The sequence below is a fragment of the Hemitrygon akajei genome, chromosome 9 (genome assembly GCF_048418815.1).
Source record: "Hemitrygon akajei chromosome 9, sHemAka1.3, whole genome shotgun sequence".
In the NCBI taxonomy this organism is placed as follows: domain Eukaryota; kingdom Metazoa; phylum Chordata; class Chondrichthyes; order Myliobatiformes; family Dasyatidae; genus Hemitrygon; species Hemitrygon akajei.
The window spans coordinates 179,466,547-179,486,346 of record NC_133132.1 but is presented as its reverse complement, the minus strand read 5'-3'; positions in this window follow the sequence as shown (position 1 = coordinate 179,486,346).

Genomic DNA, 19,800 nt, shown 5'->3' with positions numbered 1-19,800 from the left:
GTCATTTTGAAGTGGCAGGGTCGTGTGAAACTGAATCTCAAGTGGCAAGTTCAGAAAGCACAAGAGGGCTGAATTGCCCACTGCCCGCATAATTTCACCCTAACTTAGTAAATTCCCATAAATTGGATATTCTGTGTTAAGAGGGGCAGGTTTCAATAAAGGCAAGTGGTGGACCTGGTTAATGAAGGCGTGGGCCAGTTCAAAGTGGCAGGGTCACGTGAAATTGAATCTCAAGTGGCGAGATCAAAAAACACGAGGGGGCTTTTTTGCCCACTGCCCGCATAATCTCAACCTAACCTTACAGTGACACGCTCTTCATTCTCCAGGCCACTGGAGGCCAATAAGAAGGCTTAGATATTTAAACCCAAATGGACAGTGTACCTTTAAGAGTTGAATAGGTAAGGCTGCTTGGTATCCTAGCAACAGATAGGGTCTGCAGTTGGAGTGGTCAGACAGGTTTTAGGACACAATAAAAGTGGAGATGGAGTCCCGGGCTAGGGATGTTTTAACCGGATAGCATTTTTCAGAGACCTCCCCGGGAGACCGGAGTGATGGGAGTAAGTGGATTTGGTCTCCCAGGCGGGAGTCAAGCGTTGTTGGAGGCAGTTTGTTGGAGTTAAAATGGTTGACCAAGACACAAAACTAGTGGTAAGAATATTATTGTTTTATTTTCCATGTAACCCTTGGCATATAGATGCCAGGTAGTGATTTTTTTAAAAAAATATCATTACCCTTAGAATTACATGCCTCTCATTATTGGTCCCTGGGAGGAATACAGGCAGTGTCTGAGCCTGACACTGTTGGGCCACCTCGAGTAGGGTGTCTAGTGATTAAAGGCCCGAAACACCTGATGATCCGAGGTTACATTACTGATGATGTGTCCCAGTGCACACCCGGTTCGTTGAACCAAGTGGTGTCGGACCTTGATAATGAAAGGCATGGTCCAGATTAACCTGGCTTTATTATACTAGCTCATTCGCCATAGCAGTTCATATACCGTCATTTAAAATTCTGTATTCTAATATCTCCTAGTCAAACATATATATTCACTAGCTTAAAACTTAAACCTAATCTTAAAGTTTAGATGGGGTACACACCCCCACAAACCCTACTAAAGTTTAGAGGGGGTACACACCCCCACAAACCCTATTAAAGTTTAGATGGGGTACACACCCCCACAAACCCTACTAAAGTTTAGATGGGGTACACACCCCCACAAACCCTATTCACTCCCCGATTAACCCTGGCTTTAGCCCCACAAACCCAAAGCACATCCTGATTGACCCTTGCTAAACTCCCATAGACATTGTCCCGTGTCAAGAGGGGTAATTTCAACAGGAATAAGTGTTGGGTCTGATTGGTGAAGGCGTCGGCCAGTTTAAATATATCCACTAGCCTAAAATTTAAACCTAATCCTAAGGTCCAAAAGGGGCATACACCCCCACAAACCCTAGGAACTCTGGCTTCAGCCGTACAAACCTAAAGCACACCCTGACTGATCAACAGGGATAAGTGTTGGGCCTGGTTGGTAAAGGCGTGGGCCAGTTTAAAGTGGCAGGATCGTGTGAAACTGAATCTCTGGTGGCGAGATCAGAAAGCACAAGAGGGCTGAATTGCCCACTGCCTGTATGGTTTAAAATTTAAACCTAATCCAGATGGGGTGCACATCCCCATAAATTTTAGGCACTTCCCGATTAACTCTGGTTTTAGCCGCACAAACCCAAAGCACACCCTGATTGACCCTTGTTAAATCCCCATAGACTTAGTGCTCCGGGTCGAGAGGGGTAAATTTCAACAGGGATGAGTGTTGGACTTGGTTAGTGAAGGCGTCGGTCATTTTGAAGTGGCAGGGTCGTGTGAAACTGAATCTCAAGTGGCAAGTTCAGAAAGCACAAGAGGGCTGAATTGCCCACTGCCCGCATAATTTCACCCTAACTTAGTAAATTCCCATAAATTGGATATTCTGTGTTAAGAGGGGCAGGTTTCAATAAAGGCAAGTGGTGGACCTGGTTAATGAAGGCGTGGGCCAGTTCAAAGTGGCAGGGTCACGTGAAATTGAATCTCAAGTGGCGAGATCAAAAAACACGAGGGGGCTTTTTTGCCCACTGCCCGCATAATCTCAACCTAACCTTACAGTGACACGCTCTTCATTCTCCAGGCCACTGGAGGCCAATAAGAAGGCTTAGATATTTAAACCCAAATGGACAGTGTACCTTTAAGAGTTGAATAGGTAAGGCTGCTTGGTATCCTAGCAACAGATAGGGTCTGCAGTTGGAGTGGTCAGACAGGTTTTAGGACACAATAAAAGTGGAGATGGAGTCCCGGGCTAGGGATGTTTTAACCGGATAGCATTTTTCAGAGACCTCCCCGGGAGACCGGAGTGATGGGAGTAAGTGGATTTGGTCTCCCAGGCGGGAGTCAAGCGTTGTTGGAGGCAGTTTGTTGGAGTTAAAATGGTTGACCAAGACACAAAACTAGTGGTAAGAATATTATTGTTTTATTTTCCATGTAACCCTTGGCATATAGATGCCAGGTAGTGATTTTTTTAAAAAAATATCATTACCCTTAGAATTACATGCCTCTCATTATTGGTCCCTGGGAGGAATACAGGCAGTGTCTGAGCCTGACACTGTTGGGCCACCTCGAGTAGGGTGTCTAGTGATTAAAGGCCCGAAACACCTGATGATCCGAGGTTACATTACTGATGATGTGTCCCAGTGCACACCCGGTTCGTTGAACCAAGTGGTGTCGGACCTTGATAATGAAAGGCATGGTCCAGATTAACCTGGCTTTATTATACTAGCTCATTCGCCATAGCAGTTCATATACCGTCATTTAAAATTCTGTATTCTAATATCTCCTAGTCAAACATATATATTCACTAGCTTAAAACTTAAACCTAATCTTAAAGTTTAGATGGGGTACACACCCCCACAAACCCTACTAAAGTTTAGAGGGGGTACACACCCCCACAAACCCTATTAAAGTTTAGATGGGGTACACACCCCCACAAACCCTACTAAAGTTTAGATGGGGTACACACCCCCACAAACCCTATTCACTCCCCGATTAACCCTGGCTTTAGCCCCACAAACCCAAAGCACATCCTGATTGACCCTTGCTAAACTCCCATAGACATTGTCCCGTGTCAAGAGGGGTAATTTCAACAGGAATAAGTGTTGGGTCTGATTGGTGAAGGCGTCGGCCAGTTTAAATATATCCACTAGCCTAAAATTTAAACCTAATCCTAAGGTCCAAAAGGGGCATACACCCCCACAAACCCTAGGAACTCTGGCTTCAGCCGTACAAACCTAAAGCACACCCTGACTGATCAACAGGGATAAGTGTTGGGCCTGGTTGGTAAAGGCGTGGGCCAGTTTAAAGTGGCAGGATCGTGTGAAACTGAATCTCTGGTGGCGAGATCAGAAAGCACAAGAGGGCTGAATTGCCCACTGCCTGTATGGTTTAAAATTTAAACCTAATCCAGATGGGGTGCACATCCCCATAAATTTTAGGCACTTCCCGATTAACTCTGGTTTTAGCCGCACAAACCCAAAGCACACCCTGATTGACCCTTGTTAAATCCCCATAGACTTAGTGCTCCGGGTCGAGAGGGGTAAATTTCAACAGGGATGAGTGTTGGACTTGGTTAGTGAAGGCGTCGGTCATTTTGAAGTGGCAGGGTCGTGTGAAACTGAATCTCAAGTGGCAAGTTCAGAAAGCACAAGAGGGCTGAATTGCCCACTGCCCGCATAATTTCACCCTAACTTAGTAAATTCCCATAAATTGGATATTCTGTGTTAAGAGGGGCAGGTTTCAATAAAGGCAAGTGGTGGACCTGGTTAATGAAGGCGTGGGCCAGTTCAAAGTGGCAGGGTCACGTGAAATTGAATCTCAAGTGGCGAGATCAAAAAACACGAGGGGGCTTTTTTGCCCACTGCCCGCATAATCTCAACCTAACCTTACAGTGACACGCTCTTCATTCTCCAGGCCACTGGAGGCCAATAAGAAGGCTTAGATATTTAAACCCAAATGGACAGTGTACCTTTAAGAGTTGAATAGGTAAGGCTGCTTGGTATCCTAGCAACAGATAGGGTCTGCAGTTGGAGTGGTCAGACAGGTTTTAGGACACAATAAAAGTGGAGATGGAGTCCCGGGCTAGGGATGTTTTAACCGGATAGCATTTTTCAGAGACCTCCCCGGGAGACCGGAGTGATGGGAGTAAGTGGATTTGGTCTCCCAGGCGGGAGTCAAGCGTTGTTGGAGGCAGTTTGTTGGAGTTAAAATGGTTGACCAAGACACAAAACTAGTGGTAAGAATATTATTGTTTTATTTTCCATGTAACCCTTGGCATATAGATGCCAGGTAGTGATTTTTTTAAAAAAATATCATTACCCTTAGAATTACATGCCTCTCATTATTGGTCCCTGGGAGGAATACAGGCAGTGTCTGAGCCTGACACTGTTGGGCCACCTCGAGTAGGGTGTCTAGTGATTAAAGGCCCGAAACACCTGATGATCCGAGGTTACATTACTGATGATGTGTCCCAGTGCACACCCGGTTCGTTGAACCAAGTGGTGTCGGACCTTGATAATGAAAGGCATGGTCCAGATTAACCTGGCTTTATTATACTAGCTCATTCGCCATAGCAGTTCATATACCGTCATTTAAAATTCTGTATTCTAATATCTCCTAGTCAAACATATATATTCACTAGCTTAAAACTTAAACCTAATCTTAAAGTTTAGATGGGGTACACACCCCCACAAACCCTACTAAAGTTTAGAGGGGGTACACACCCCCACAAACCCTATTAAAGTTTAGATGGGGTACACACCCCCACAAACCCTACTAAAGTTTAGATGGGGTACACACCCCCACAAACCCTATTCACTCCCCGATTAACCCTGGCTTTAGCCCCACAAACCCAAAGCACATCCTGATTGACCCTTGCTAAACTCCCATAGACATTGTCCCGTGTCAAGAGGGGTAATTTCAACAGGAATAAGTGTTGGGTCTGATTGGTGAAGGCGTCGGCCAGTTTAAATATATCCACTAGCCTAAAATTTAAACCTAATCCTAAGGTCCAAAAGGGGCATACACCCCCACAAACCCTAGGAACTCTGGCTTCAGCCGTACAAACCTAAAGCACACCCTGACTGATCAACAGGGATAAGTGTTGGGCCTGGTTGGTAAAGGCGTGGGCCAGTTTAAAGTGGCAGGATCGTGTGAAACTGAATCTCTGGTGGCGAGATCAGAAAGCACAAGAGGGCTGAATTGCCCACTGCCTGTATGGTTTAAAATTTAAACCTAATCCAGATGGGGTGCACATCCCCATAAATTTTAGGCACTTCCCGATTAACTCTGGTTTTAGCCGCACAAACCCAAAGCACACCCTGATTGACCCTTGTTAAATCCCCATAGACTTAGTGCTCCGGGTCGAGAGGGGTAAATTTCAACAGGGATGAGTGTTGGACTTGGTTAGTGAAGGCGTCGGTCATTTTGAAGTGGCAGGGTCGTGTGAAACTGAATCTCAAGTGGCAAGTTCAGAAAGCACAAGAGGGCTGAATTGCCCACTGCCCGCATAATTTCACCCTAACTTAGTAAATTCCCATAAATTGGATATTCTGTGTTAAGAGGGGCAGGTTTCAATAAAGGCAAGTGGTGGACCTGGTTAATGAAGGCGTGGGCCAGTTCAAAGTGGCAGGGTCACGTGAAATTGAATCTCAAGTGGCGAGATCAAAAAACACGAGGGGGCTTTTTTGCCCACTGCCCGCATAATCTCAACCTAACCTTACAGTGACACGCTCTTCATTCTCCAGGCCACTGGAGGCCAATAAGAAGGCTTAGATATTTAAACCCAAATGGACAGTGTACCTTTAAGAGTTGAATAGGTAAGGCTGCTTGGTATCCTAGCAACAGATAGGGTCTGCAGTTGGAGTGGTCAGACAGGTTTTAGGACACAATAAAAGTGGAGATGGAGTCCCGGGCTAGGGATGTTTTAACCGGATAGCATTTTTCAGAGACCTCCCCGGGAGACCGGAGTGATGGGAGTAAGTGGATTTGGTCTCCCAGGCGGGAGTCAAGCGTTGTTGGAGGCAGTTTGTTGGAGTTAAAATGGTTGACCAAGACACAAAACTAGTGGTAAGAATATTATTGTTTTATTTTCCATGTAACCCTTGGCATATAGATGCCAGGTAGTGATTTTTTTAAAAAAATATCATTACCCTTAGAATTACATGCCTCTCATTATTGGTCCCTGGGAGGAATACAGGCAGTGTCTGAGCCTGACACTGTTGGGCCACCTCGAGTAGGGTGTCTAGTGATTAAAGGCCCGAAACACCTGATGATCCGAGGTTACATTACTGATGATGTGTCCCAGTGCACACCCGGTTCGTTGAACCAAGTGGTGTCGGACCTTGATAATGAAAGGCATGGTCCAGATTAACCTGGCTTTATTATACTAGCTCATTCGCCATAGCAGTTCATATACCGTCATTTAAAATTCTGTATTCTAATATCTCCTAGTCAAACATATATATTCACTAGCTTAAAACTTAAACCTAATCTTAAAGTTTAGATGGGGTACACACCCCCACAAACCCTACTAAAGTTTAGAGGGGGTACACACCCCCACAAACCCTATTAAAGTTTAGATGGGGTACACACCCCCACAAACCCTACTAAAGTTTAGATGGGGTACACACCCCCACAAACCCTATTCACTCCCCGATTAACCCTGGCTTTAGCCCCACAAACCCAAAGCACATCCTGATTGACCCTTGCTAAACTCCCATAGACATTGTCCCGTGTCAAGAGGGGTAATTTCAACAGGAATAAGTGTTGGGTCTGATTGGTGAAGGCGTCGGCCAGTTTAAATATATCCACTAGCCTAAAATTTAAACCTAATCCTAAGGTCCAAAAGGGGCATACACCCCCACAAACCCTAGGAACTCTGGCTTCAGCCGTACAAACCTAAAGCACACCCTGACTGATCAACAGGGATAAGTGTTGGGCCTGGTTGGTAAAGGCGTGGGCCAGTTTAAAGTGGCAGGATCGTGTGAAACTGAATCTCTGGTGGCGAGATCAGAAAGCACAAGAGGGCTGAATTGCCCACTGCCTGTATGGTTTAAAATTTAAACCTAATCCAGATGGGGTGCACATCCCCATAAATTTTAGGCACTTCCCGATTAACTCTGGTTTTAGCCGCACAAACCCAAAGCACACCCTGATTGACCCTTGTTAAATCCCCATAGACTTAGTGCTCCGGGTCGAGAGGGGTAAATTTCAACAGGGATGAGTGTTGGACTTGGTTAGTGAAGGCGTCGGTCATTTTGAAGTGGCAGGGTCGTGTGAAACTGAATCTCAAGTGGCAAGTTCAGAAAGCACAAGAGGGCTGAATTGCCCACTGCCCGCATAATTTCACCCTAACTTAGTAAATTCCCATAAATTGGATATTCTGTGTTAAGAGGGGCAGGTTTCAATAAAGGCAAGTGGTGGACCTGGTTAATGAAGGCGTGGGCCAGTTCAAAGTGGCAGGGTCACGTGAAATTGAATCTCAAGTGGCGAGATCAAAAAACACGAGGGGGCTTTTTTGCCCACTGCCCGCATAATCTCAACCTAACCTTACAGTGACACGCTCTTCATTCTCCAGGCCACTGGAGGCCAATAAGAAGGCTTAGATATTTAAACCCAAATGGACAGTGTACCTTTAAGAGTTGAATAGGTAAGGCTGCTTGGTATCCTAGCAACAGATAGGGTCTGCAGTTGGAGTGGTCAGACAGGTTTTAGGACACAATAAAAGTGGAGATGGAGTCCCGGGCTAGGGATGTTTTAACCGGATAGCATTTTTCAGAGACCTCCCCGGGAGACCGGAGTGATGGGAGTAAGTGGATTTGGTCTCCCAGGCGGGAGTCAAGCGTTGTTGGAGGCAGTTTGTTGGAGTTAAAATGGTTGACCAAGACACAAAACTAGTGGTAAGAATATTATTGTTTTATTTTCCATGTAACCCTTGGCATATAGATGCCAGGTAGTGATTTTTTTAAAAAAATATCATTACCCTTAGAATTACATGCCTCTCATTATTGGTCCCTGGGAGGAATACAGGCAGTGTCTGAGCCTGACACTGTTGGGCCACCTCGAGTAGGGTGTCTAGTGATTAAAGGCCCGAAACACCTGATGATCCGAGGTTACATTACTGATGATGTGTCCCAGTGCACACCCGGTTCGTTGAACCAAGTGGTGTCGGACCTTGATAATGAAAGGCATGGTCCAGATTAACCTGGCTTTATTATACTAGCTCATTCGCCATAGCAGTTCATATACCGTCATTTAAAATTCTGTATTCTAATATCTCCTAGTCAAACATATATATTCACTAGCTTAAAACTTAAACCTAATCTTAAAGTTTAGATGGGGTACACACCCCCACAAACCCTACTAAAGTTTAGAGGGGGTACACACCCCCACAAACCCTATTAAAGTTTAGATGGGGTACACACCCCCACAAACCCTACTAAAGTTTAGATGGGGTACACACCCCCACAAACCCTATTCACTCCCCGATTAACCCTGGCTTTAGCCCCACAAACCCAAAGCACATCCTGATTGACCCTTGCTAAACTCCCATAGACATTGTCCCGTGTCAAGAGGGGTAATTTCAACAGGAATAAGTGTTGGGTCTGATTGGTGAAGGCGTCGGCCAGTTTAAATATATCCACTAGCCTAAAATTTAAACCTAATCCTAAGGTCCAAAAGGGGCATACACCCCCACAAACCCTAGGAACTCTGGCTTCAGCCGTACAAACCTAAAGCACACCCTGACTGATCAACAGGGATAAGTGTTGGGCCTGGTTGGTAAAGGCGTGGGCCAGTTTAAAGTGGCAGGATCGTGTGAAACTGAATCTCTGGTGGCGAGATCAGAAAGCACAAGAGGGCTGAATTGCCCACTGCCTGTATGGTTTAAAATTTAAACCTAATCCAGATGGGGTGCACATCCCCATAAATTTTAGGCACTTCCCGATTAACTCTGGTTTTAGCCGCACAAACCCAAAGCACACCCTGATTGACCCTTGTTAAATCCCCATAGACTTAGTGCTCCGGGTCGAGAGGGGTAAATTTCAACAGGGATGAGTGTTGGACTTGGTTAGTGAAGGCGTCGGTCATTTTGAAGTGGCAGGGTCGTGTGAAACTGAATCTCAAGTGGCAAGTTCAGAAAGCACAAGAGGGCTGAATTGCCCACTGCCCGCATAATTTCACCCTAACTTAGTAAATTCCCATAAATTGGATATTCTGTGTTAAGAGGGGCAGGTTTCAATAAAGGCAAGTGGTGGACCTGGTTAATGAAGGCGTGGGCCAGTTCAAAGTGGCAGGGTCACGTGAAATTGAATCTCAAGTGGCGAGATCAAAAAACACGAGGGGGCTTTTTTGCCCACTGCCCGCATAATCTCAACCTAACCTTACAGTGACACGCTCTTCATTCTCCAGGCCACTGGAGGCCAATAAGAAGGCTTAGATATTTAAACCCAAATGGACAGTGTACCTTTAAGAGTTGAATAGGTAAGGCTGCTTGGTATCCTAGCAACAGATAGGGTCTGCAGTTGGAGTGGTCAGACAGGTTTTAGGACACAATAAAAGTGGAGATGGAGTCCCGGGCTAGGGATGTTTTAACCGGATAGCATTTTTCAGAGACCTCCCCGGGAGACCGGAGTGATGGGAGTAAGTGGATTTGGTCTCCCAGGCGGGAGTCAAGCGTTGTTGGAGGCAGTTTGTTGGAGTTAAAATGGTTGACCAAGACACAAAACTAGTGGTAAGAATATTATTGTTTTATTTTCCATGTAACCCTTGGCATATAGATGCCAGGTAGTGATTTTTTTAAAAAAATATCATTACCCTTAGAATTACATGCCTCTCATTATTGGTCCCTGGGAGGAATACAGGCAGTGTCTGAGCCTGACACTGTTGGGCCACCTCGAGTAGGGTGTCTAGTGATTAAAGGCCCGAAACACCTGATGATCCGAGGTTACATTACTGATGATGTGTCCCAGTGCACACCCGGTTCGTTGAACCAAGTGGTGTCGGACCTTGATAATGAAAGGCATGGTCCAGATTAACCTGGCTTTATTATACTAGCTCATTCGCCATAGCAGTTCATATACCGTCATTTAAAATTCTGTATTCTAATATCTCCTAGTCAAACATATATATTCACTAGCTTAAAACTTAAACCTAATCTTAAAGTTTAGATGGGGTACACACCCCCACAAACCCTACTAAAGTTTAGAGGGGGTACACACCCCCACAAACCCTACTAAAGTTTAGATGGGGTACACACCCCCACAAACCCTACTAAAGTTTAGATGGGGTACACACCCCCACAAACCCTATTAAAGTTTAGATGGGGTACACACCCCCACAAACCCTACTAAAGTTTAGATGGGGTACACACCCCCACAAACCCTATTCACTCCCCGATTAACCCTGGCTTTAGCCCCACAAACCCAAAGCACATCCTGATTGACCCTTGCTAAACTCCCATAGACATTGTCCCGTGTCAAGAGGGGTAATTTCAACAGGAATAAGTGTTGGGTCTGATTGGTGAAGGCGTCGGCCAGTTTAAATATATCCACTAGCCTAAAATTTAAACCTAATCCTAAGGTCCAAAAGGGGCATACACCCCCACAAACCCTAGGAACTCTGGCTTCAGCCGTACAAACCTAAAGCACACCCTGACTGATCAACAGGGATAAGTGTTGGGCCTGGTTGGTAAAGGCGTGGGCCAGTTTAAAGTGGCAGGATCGTGTGAAACTGAATCTCTGGTGGCGAGATCAGAAAGCACAAGAGGGCTGAATTGCCCACTGCCTGTATGGTTTAAAATTTAAACCTAATCCAGATGGGGTGCACATCCCCATAAATTTTAGGCACTTCCCGATTAACTCTGGTTTTAGCCGCACAAACCCAAAGCACACCCTGATTGACCCTTGTTAAATCCCCATAGACTTAGTGCTCCGGGTCGAGAGGGGTAAATTTCAACAGGGATGAGTGTTGGACTTGGTTAGTGAAGGCGTCGGTCATTTTGAAGTGGCAGGGTCGTGTGAAACTGAATCTCAAGTGGCAAGTTCAGAAAGCACAAGAGGGCTGAATTGCCCACTGCCCGCATAATTTCACCCTAACTTAGTAAATTCCCATAAATTGGATATTCTGTGTTAAGAGGGGCAGGTTTCAATAAAGGCAAGTGGTGGACCTGGTTAATGAAGGCGTGGGCCAGTTCAAAGTGGCAGGGTCACGTGAAATTGAATCTCAAGTGGCGAGATCAAAAAACACGAGGGGGCTTTTTTGCCCACTGCCCGCATAATCTCAACCTAACCTTACAGTGACACGCTCTTCATTCTCCAGGCCACTGGAGGCCAATAAGAAGGCTTAGATATTTAAACCCAAATGGACAGTGTACCTTTAAGAGTTGAATAGGTAAGGCTGCTTGGTATCCTAGCAACAGATAGGGTCTGCAGTTGGAGTGGTCAGACAGGTTTTAGGACACAATAAAAGTGGAGATGGAGTCCCGGGCTAGGGATGTTTTAACCGGATAGCATTTTTCAGAGACCTCCCCGGGAGACCGGAGTGATGGGAGTAAGTGGATTTGGTCTCCCAGGCGGGAGTCAAGCGTTGTTGGAGGCAGTTTGTTGGAGTTAAAATGGTTGACCAAGACACAAAACTAGTGGTAAGAATATTATTGTTTTATTTTCCATGTAACCCTTGGCATATAGATGCCAGGTAGTGATTTTTTTAAAAAAATATCATTACCCTTAGAATTACATGCCTCTCATTATTGGTCCCTGGGAGGAATACAGGCAGTGTCTGAGCCTGACACTGTTGGGCCACCTCGAGTAGGGTGTCTAGTGATTAAAGGCCCGAAACACCTGATGATCCGAGGTTACATTACTGATGATGTGTCCCAGTGCACACCCGGTTCGTTGAACCAAGTGGTGTCGGACCTTGATAATGAAAGGCATGGTCCAGATTAACCTGGCTTTATTATACTAGCTCATTCGCCATAGCAGTTCATATACCGTCATTTAAAATTCTGTATTCTAATATCTCCTAGTCAAACATATATATTCACTAGCTTAAAACTTAAACCTAATCTTAAAGTTTAGATGGGGTACACACCCCCACAAACCCTACTAAAGTTTAGAGGGGGTACACACCCCCACAAACCCTATTAAAGTTTAGATGGGGTACACACCCCCACAAACCCTACTAAAGTTTAGATGGGGTACACACCCCCACAAACCCTATTCACTCCCCGATTAACCCTGGCTTTAGCCCCACAAACCCAAAGCACATCCTGATTGACCCTTGCTAAACTCCCATAGACATTGTCCCGTGTCAAGAGGGGTAATTTCAACAGGAATAAGTGTTGGGTCTGATTGGTGAAGGCGTCGGCCAGTTTAAATATATCCACTAGCCTAAAATTTAAACCTAATCCTAAGGTCCAAAAGGGGCATACACCCCCACAAACCCTAGGAACTCTGGCTTCAGCCGTACAAACCTAAAGCACACCCTGACTGATCAACAGGGATAAGTGTTGGGCCTGGTTGGTAAAGGCGTGGGCCAGTTTAAAGTGGCAGGATCGTGTGAAACTGAATCTCTGGTGGCGAGATCAGAAAGCACAAGAGGGCTGAATTGCCCACTGCCTGTATGGTTTAAAATTTAAACCTAATCCAGATGGGGTGCACATCCCCATAAATTTTAGGCACTTCCCGATTAACTCTGGTTTTAGCCGCACAAACCCAAAGCACACCCTGATTGACCCTTGTTAAATCCCCATAGACTTAGTGCTCCGGGTCGAGAGGGGTAAATTTCAACAGGGATGAGTGTTGGACTTGGTTAGTGAAGGCGTCGGTCATTTTGAAGTGGCAGGGTCGTGTGAAACTGAATCTCAAGTGGCAAGTTCAGAAAGCACAAGAGGGCTGAATTGCCCACTGCCCGCATAATTTCACCCTAACTTAGTAAATTCCCATAAATTGGATATTCTGTGTTAAGAGGGGCAGGTTTCAATAAAGGCAAGTGGTGGACCTGGTTAATGAAGGCGTGGGCCAGTTCAAAGTGGCAGGGTCACGTGAAATTGAATCTCAAGTGGCGAGATCAAAAAACACGAGGGGGCTTTTTTGCCCACTGCCCGCATAATCTCAACCTAACCTTACAGTGACACGCTCTTCATTCTCCAGGCCACTGGAGGCCAATAAGAAGGCTTAGATATTTAAACCCAAATGGACAGTGTACCTTTAAGAGTTGAATAGGTAAGGCTGCTTGGTATCCTAGCAACAGATAGGGTCTGCAGTTGGAGTGGTCAGACAGGTTTTAGGACACAATAAAAGTGGAGATGGAGTCCCGGGCTAGGGATGTTTTAACCGGATAGCATTTTTCAGAGACCTCCCCGGGAGACCGGAGTGATGGGAGTAAGTGGATTTGGTCTCCCAGGCGGGAGTCAAGCGTTGTTGGAGGCAGTTTGTTGGAGTTAAAATGGTTGACCAAGACACAAAACTAGTGGTAAGAATATTATTGTTTTATTTTCCATGTAACCCTTGGCATATAGATGCCAGGTAGTGATTTTTTTAAAAAAATATCATTACCCTTAGAATTACATGCCTCTCATTATTGGTCCCTGGGAGGAATACAGGCAGTGTCTGAGCCTGACACTGTTGGGCCACCTCGAGTAGGGTGTCTAGTGATTAAAGGCCCGAAACACCTGATGATCCGAGGTTACATTACTGATGATGTGTCCCAGTGCACACCCGGTTCGTTGAACCAAGTGGTGTCGGACCTTGATAATGAAAGGCATGGTCCAGATTAACCTGGCTTTATTATACTAGCTCATTCGCCATAGCAGTTCATATACCGTCATTTAAAATTCTGTATTCTAATATCTCCTAGTCAAACATATATATTCACTAGCTTAAAACTTAAACCTAATCTTAAAGTTTAGAGGGGGTACACACCCCCACAAACCCTACTAAAGTTTAGAGGGGGTACACACCCCCACAAACCCTATTAAAGTTTAGATGGGGTACACACCCCCACAAACCCTACTAAAGTTTAGATGGGGTACACACCCCCACAAACCCTATTCACTCCCCGATTAACCCTGGCTTTAGCCCCACAAACCCAAAGCACATCCTGATTGACCCTTGCTAAACTCCCATAGACATTGTCCCGTGTCAAGAGGGGTAATTTCAACAGGAATAAGTGTTGGGTCTGATTGGTGAAGGCGTCGGCCAGTTTAAATATATCCACTAGCCTAAAATTTAAACCTAATCCTAAGGTCCAAAAGGGGCATACACCCCCACAAACCCTAGGAACTCTGGCTTCAGCCGTACAAACCTAAAGCACACCCTGACTGATCAACAGGGATAAGTGTTGGGCCTGGTTGGTAAAGGCGTGGGCCAGTTTAAAGTGGCAGGATCGTGTGAAACTGAATCTCTGGTGGCGAGATCAGAAAGCACAAGAGGGCTGAATTGCCCACTGCCTGTATGGTTTAAAATTTAAACCTAATCCAGATGGGGTGCACATCCCCATAAATTTTAGGCACTTCCCGATTAACTCTGGTTTTAGCCGCACAAACCCAAAGCACACCCTGATTGACCCTTGTTAAATCCCCATAGACTTAGTGCTCCGGGTCGAGAGGGGTAAATTTCAACAGGGATGAGTGTTGGACTTGGTTAGTGAAGGCGTCGGTCATTTTGAAGTGGCAGGGTCGTGTGAAACTGAATCTCAAGTGGCAAGTTCAGAAAGCACAAGAGGGCTGAATTGCCCACTGCCCGCATAATTTCACCCTAACTTAGTAAATTCCCATAAATTGGATATTCTGTGTTAAGAGGGGCAGGTTTCAATAAAGGCAAGTGGTGGACCTGGTTAATGAAGGCGTGGGCCAGTTCAAAGTGGCAGGGTCACGTGAAATTGAATCTCAAGTGGCGAGATCAAAAAACACGAGGGGGCTTTTTTGCCCACTGCCCGCATAATCTCAACCTAACCTTACAGTGACACGCTCTTCATTCTCCAGGCCACTGGAGGCCAATAAGAAGGCTTAGATATTTAAACCCAAATGGACAGTGTACCTTTAAGAGTTGAATAGGTAAGGCTGCTTGGTATCCTAGCAACAGATAGGGTCTGCAGTTGGAGTGGTCAGACAGGTTTTAGGACACAATAAAAGTGGAGATGGAGTCCCGGGCTAGGGATGTTTTAACCGGATAGCATTTTTCAGAGACCTCCCCGGGAGACCGGAGTGATGGGAGTAAGTGGATTTGGTCTCCCAGGCGGGAGTCAAGCGTTGTTGGAGGCAGTTTGTTGGAGTTAAAATGGTTGACCAAGACACAAAACTAGTGGTAAGAATATTATTGTTTTATTTTCCATGTAACCCTTGGCATATAGATGCCAGGTAGTGATTTTTTTAAAAAAATATCATTACCCTTAGAATTACATGCCTCTCATTATTGGTCCCTGGGAGGAATACAGGCAGTGTCTGAGCCTGACACTGTTGGGCCACCTCGAGTAGGGTGTCTAGTGATTAAAGGCCCGAAACACCTGATGATCCGAGGTTACATTACTGATGATGTGTCCCAGTGCACACCCGGTTCGTTGAACCAAGTGGTGTCGGACCTTGATAATGAAAGGCATGGTCCAGATTAACCTGGCTTTATTATACTAGCTCATTCGCCATAGCAGTTCATATACCGTCATTTAAAATTCTGTATTCTAATATCTCCTAGTCAAACATATATATTCACTAGCTTAAAACTTAAACCTAATCTTAAAGTTTAGATGGGGTACACACCCCCACAAACCCTACTAAAGTTTAGAGGGGGTACACACCCCCACAAACCCTATTAAAGTTTAGATGGGGTACACACCCCCACAAACCCTACTAAAGTTTAGATGGGGTACACACCCCCACAAACCCTATTCACTCCCCGATTAACCCTGGCTTTAGCCCCACAAACCCAAAGCACATCCTGATTGACCCTTGCTAAACTCCCATAGACATTGTCCCGTGTCAAGAGGGGTAATTTCAACAGGAATAAGTGTTGGGTCTGATTGGTGAAGGCGTCGGCCAGTTTAAATATATCCACTAGCCTAAAATTTAAACCTAATCCTAAGGTCCAAAAGGGGCATACACCCCCACAAACCCTAGGAACTCTGGCTTCAGCCGTACAAACCTAAAGCACACCCTGACTGATCAACAGGGATAAGTGTTGGGCCTGGTTGGTAAAGGCGTGGGCCAGTTTAAAGTGGCAGGATCGTGTGAAACTGAATCTCTGGTGGCGAGATCAGAAAGCACAAGAGGGCTGAATTGCCCACTGCCTGTATGGTTTAAAATTTAAACCTAATCCAGATGGGGTGCACATCCCCATAAATTTTAGGCACTTCCCGATTAACTCTGGTTTTAGCCGCACAAACCCAAAGCACACCCTGATTGACCCTTGTTAAATCCCCATAGACTTAGTGCTCCGGGTCGAGAGGGGTAAATTTCAACAGGGATGAGTGTTGGACTTGGTTAGTGAAGGCGTCGGTCATTTTGAAGTGGCAGGGTCGTGTGAAACTGAATCTCAAGTGGCAAGTTCAGAAAGCACAAGAGGGCTGAATTGCCCACTGCCCGCATAATTTCACCCTAACTTAGTAAATTCCCATAAATTGGATATTCTGTGTTAAGAGGGGCAGGTTTCAATAAAGGCAAGTGGTGGACCTGGTTAATGAAGGCGTGGGCCAGTTCAAAGTGGCAGGGTCACGTGAAATTGAATCTCAAGTGGCGAGATCAAAAAACACGAGGGGGCTTTTTTGCCCACTGCCCGCATAATCTCAACCTAACCTTACAGTGACACGCTCTTCATTCTCCAGGCCACTGGAGGCCAATAAGAAGGCTTAGATATTTAAACCCAAATGGACAGTGTACCTTTAAGAGTTGAATAGGTAAGGCTGCTTGGTATCCTAGCAACAGATAGGGTCTGCAGTTGGAGTGGTCAGACAGGTTTTAGGACACAATAAAAGTGGAGATGGAGTCCCGGGCTAGGGATGTTTTAACCGGATAGCATTTTTCAGAGACCTCCCCGGGAGACCGGAGTGATGGGAGTAAGTGGATTTGGTCTCCCAGGCGGGAGTCAAGCGTTGTTGGAGGCAGTTTGTTGGAGTTAAAATGGTTGACCAAGACACAAAACTAGTGGTAAGAATATTATTGTTTTATTTTCCATGTAACCCTTGGCATATAGATGCCAGGTAGTGATTTTTTTAAAAAAATATCATTACCCTTAGAATTACATGCCTCTCATTATTGGTCCCTGGGAGGAATACAGGCAGTGTCTGAGCCTGACACTGTTGGGCCACCTCGAGTAGGGTGTCTAGTGATTAAAGGCCCGAAACACCTGATGATCCGAGGTTACATTACTGATGATGTGTCCCAGTGCACACCCGGTTCGTTGAACCAAGTGGTGTCGGACCTTGATAATGAAAGGCATGGTCCAGATTAACCTGGCTTTATTATACTAGCTCATTCGCCATAGCAGTTCATATACCGTCATTTAAAATTCTGTATTCTAATATCTCCTAGTCAAACATATATATTCACTAGCTTAAAACTTAAACCTAATCTTAAAGTTTAGATGGGGTACACACCCCCACAAACCCTACTAAAGTTTAGAGGGGGTACACACCCCCACAAACCCTATTAAAGTTTAGATGGGGTACACACCCCCACAAACCCTACTAAAGTTTAGATGGGGTACACACCCCCACAAACCCTATTCACTCCCCGATTAACCCTGGCTTTAGCCCCACAAACCCAAAGCACATCCTGATTGACCCTTGCTAAACTCCCATAGACATTGTCCCGTGTCAAGAGGGGTAATTTCAACAGGAATAAGTGTTGGGTCTGATTGGTGAAGGCGTCGGCCAGTTTAAATATATCCACTAGCCTAAAATTTAAACCTAATCCTAAGGTCCAAAAGGGGCATACACCCCCACAAACCCTAGGAACTCTGGCTTCAGCCGTACAAACCTAAAGCACACCCTGACTGATCAACAGGGATAAGTGTTGGGCCTGGTTGGTAAAGGCGTGGGCCAGTTTAAAGTGGCAGGATCGTGTGAAACTGAATCTCTGGTGGCGAGATCAGAAAGCACAAGAGGGCTGAATTGCCCACTGCCTGTATGGTTTAAAATTTAAACCTAATCCAGATGGGGTGCACATCCCCATAAATTTTAGGCACTTCCCGATTAACTCTGGTTTTAGCCGCACAAACCCAAAGCACACCCTGATTGACCCTTGTTAAATCCCCATAGACTTAGTGCTCCGGGTCGAGAGGGGTAAATTTCAACAGGGATGAGTGTTGGACTTGGTTAGTGAAGGCGTCGGTCATTTTGAAGTGGCAGGGTCGTGTGAAACTGAATCTCAAGTGGCAAGTTCAGAAAGCACAAGAGGGCTGAATTGCCCACTGCCCGCATAATTTCACCCTAACTTAGTAAATTCCCATAAATTGGATATTCTGTGTTAAGAGGGGCAGGTTTCAATAAAGGCAAGTGGTGGACCTGGTTAATGAAGGCGTGGGCCAGTTCAAAGTGGCAGGGTCACGTGAAATTGAATCTCAAGTGGCGAGATCAAAAAACACGAGGGGGCTTTTTTGCCCACTGCCCGCATAATCTCAACCTAACCTTACAGTGACACGCTCTTCATTCTCCAGGCCACTGGAGGCCAATAAGAAGGCTTAGATATTTAAACCCAAATGGACAGTGTACCTTTAAGAGTTGAATAGGTAAGGCTGCTTGGTATCCTAGCAACAGATAGGGTCTGCAGTTGGAGTGGTCAGACAGGTTTTAGGACACAATAAAAGTGGAGATGGAGTCCCGGGCTAGGGATGTTTTAACCGGATAGCATTTTTCAGAGACCTCCCCGGGAGACCGGAGTGATGGGAGTAAGTGGATTTGGTCTCCCAGGCGGGAGTCAAGCGTTGTTGGAGGCAGTTTGTTGGAGTTAAAATGGTTGACCAAGACACAAAACTAGTGGTAAGAATATTATTGTTTTATTTTCCATGTAACCCTTGGCATATAGATGCCAGGTAGTGATTTTTTTAAAAAAATATCATTACCCTTAGAATTACATGCCTCTCATTATTGGTCCCTGGGAGGAATACAGGCAGTGTCTGAGCCTGACACTGTTGGGCCACCTCGAGTAGGGTGTCTAGTGATTAAAGGCCCGAAACACCTGATGATCCGAGGTTACATTACTGATGATGTGTCCCAGTGCACACCCGGTTCGTTGAACCAAGTGGTGTCGGACCTTGATAATGAAAGGCATGGTCCAGATTAACCTGGCTTTATTATACTAGCTCATTCGCCATAGCAGTTCATATACCGTCATTTAAAATTCTGTATTCTAATATCTCCTAGTCAAACATATATATTCACTAGCTTAAAACTTAAACCTAATCTTAAAGTTTAGATGGGGTACACACCCCCACAAACCCTACTAAAGTTTAGAGGGGGTACACACCCCCACAAACCCTATTAAAGTTTAGATGGGGTACACACCCCCACAAACCCTACTAAAGTTTAGATGGGGTACACACCCCCACAAACCCTATTCATTCCCCGATTAACCCTGGCTTTAGCCCCACAAACCCAAAGCACATCCTGATTGACCCTTGCTAAACTCCCATAGACATTGTCCCGTGTCAAGAGGGGTAATTTCAACAGGAATAAGTGTTGGGTCTGATTGGTGAAGGCGTCGGCCAGTTTAAATATATCCACTAGCCTAAAATT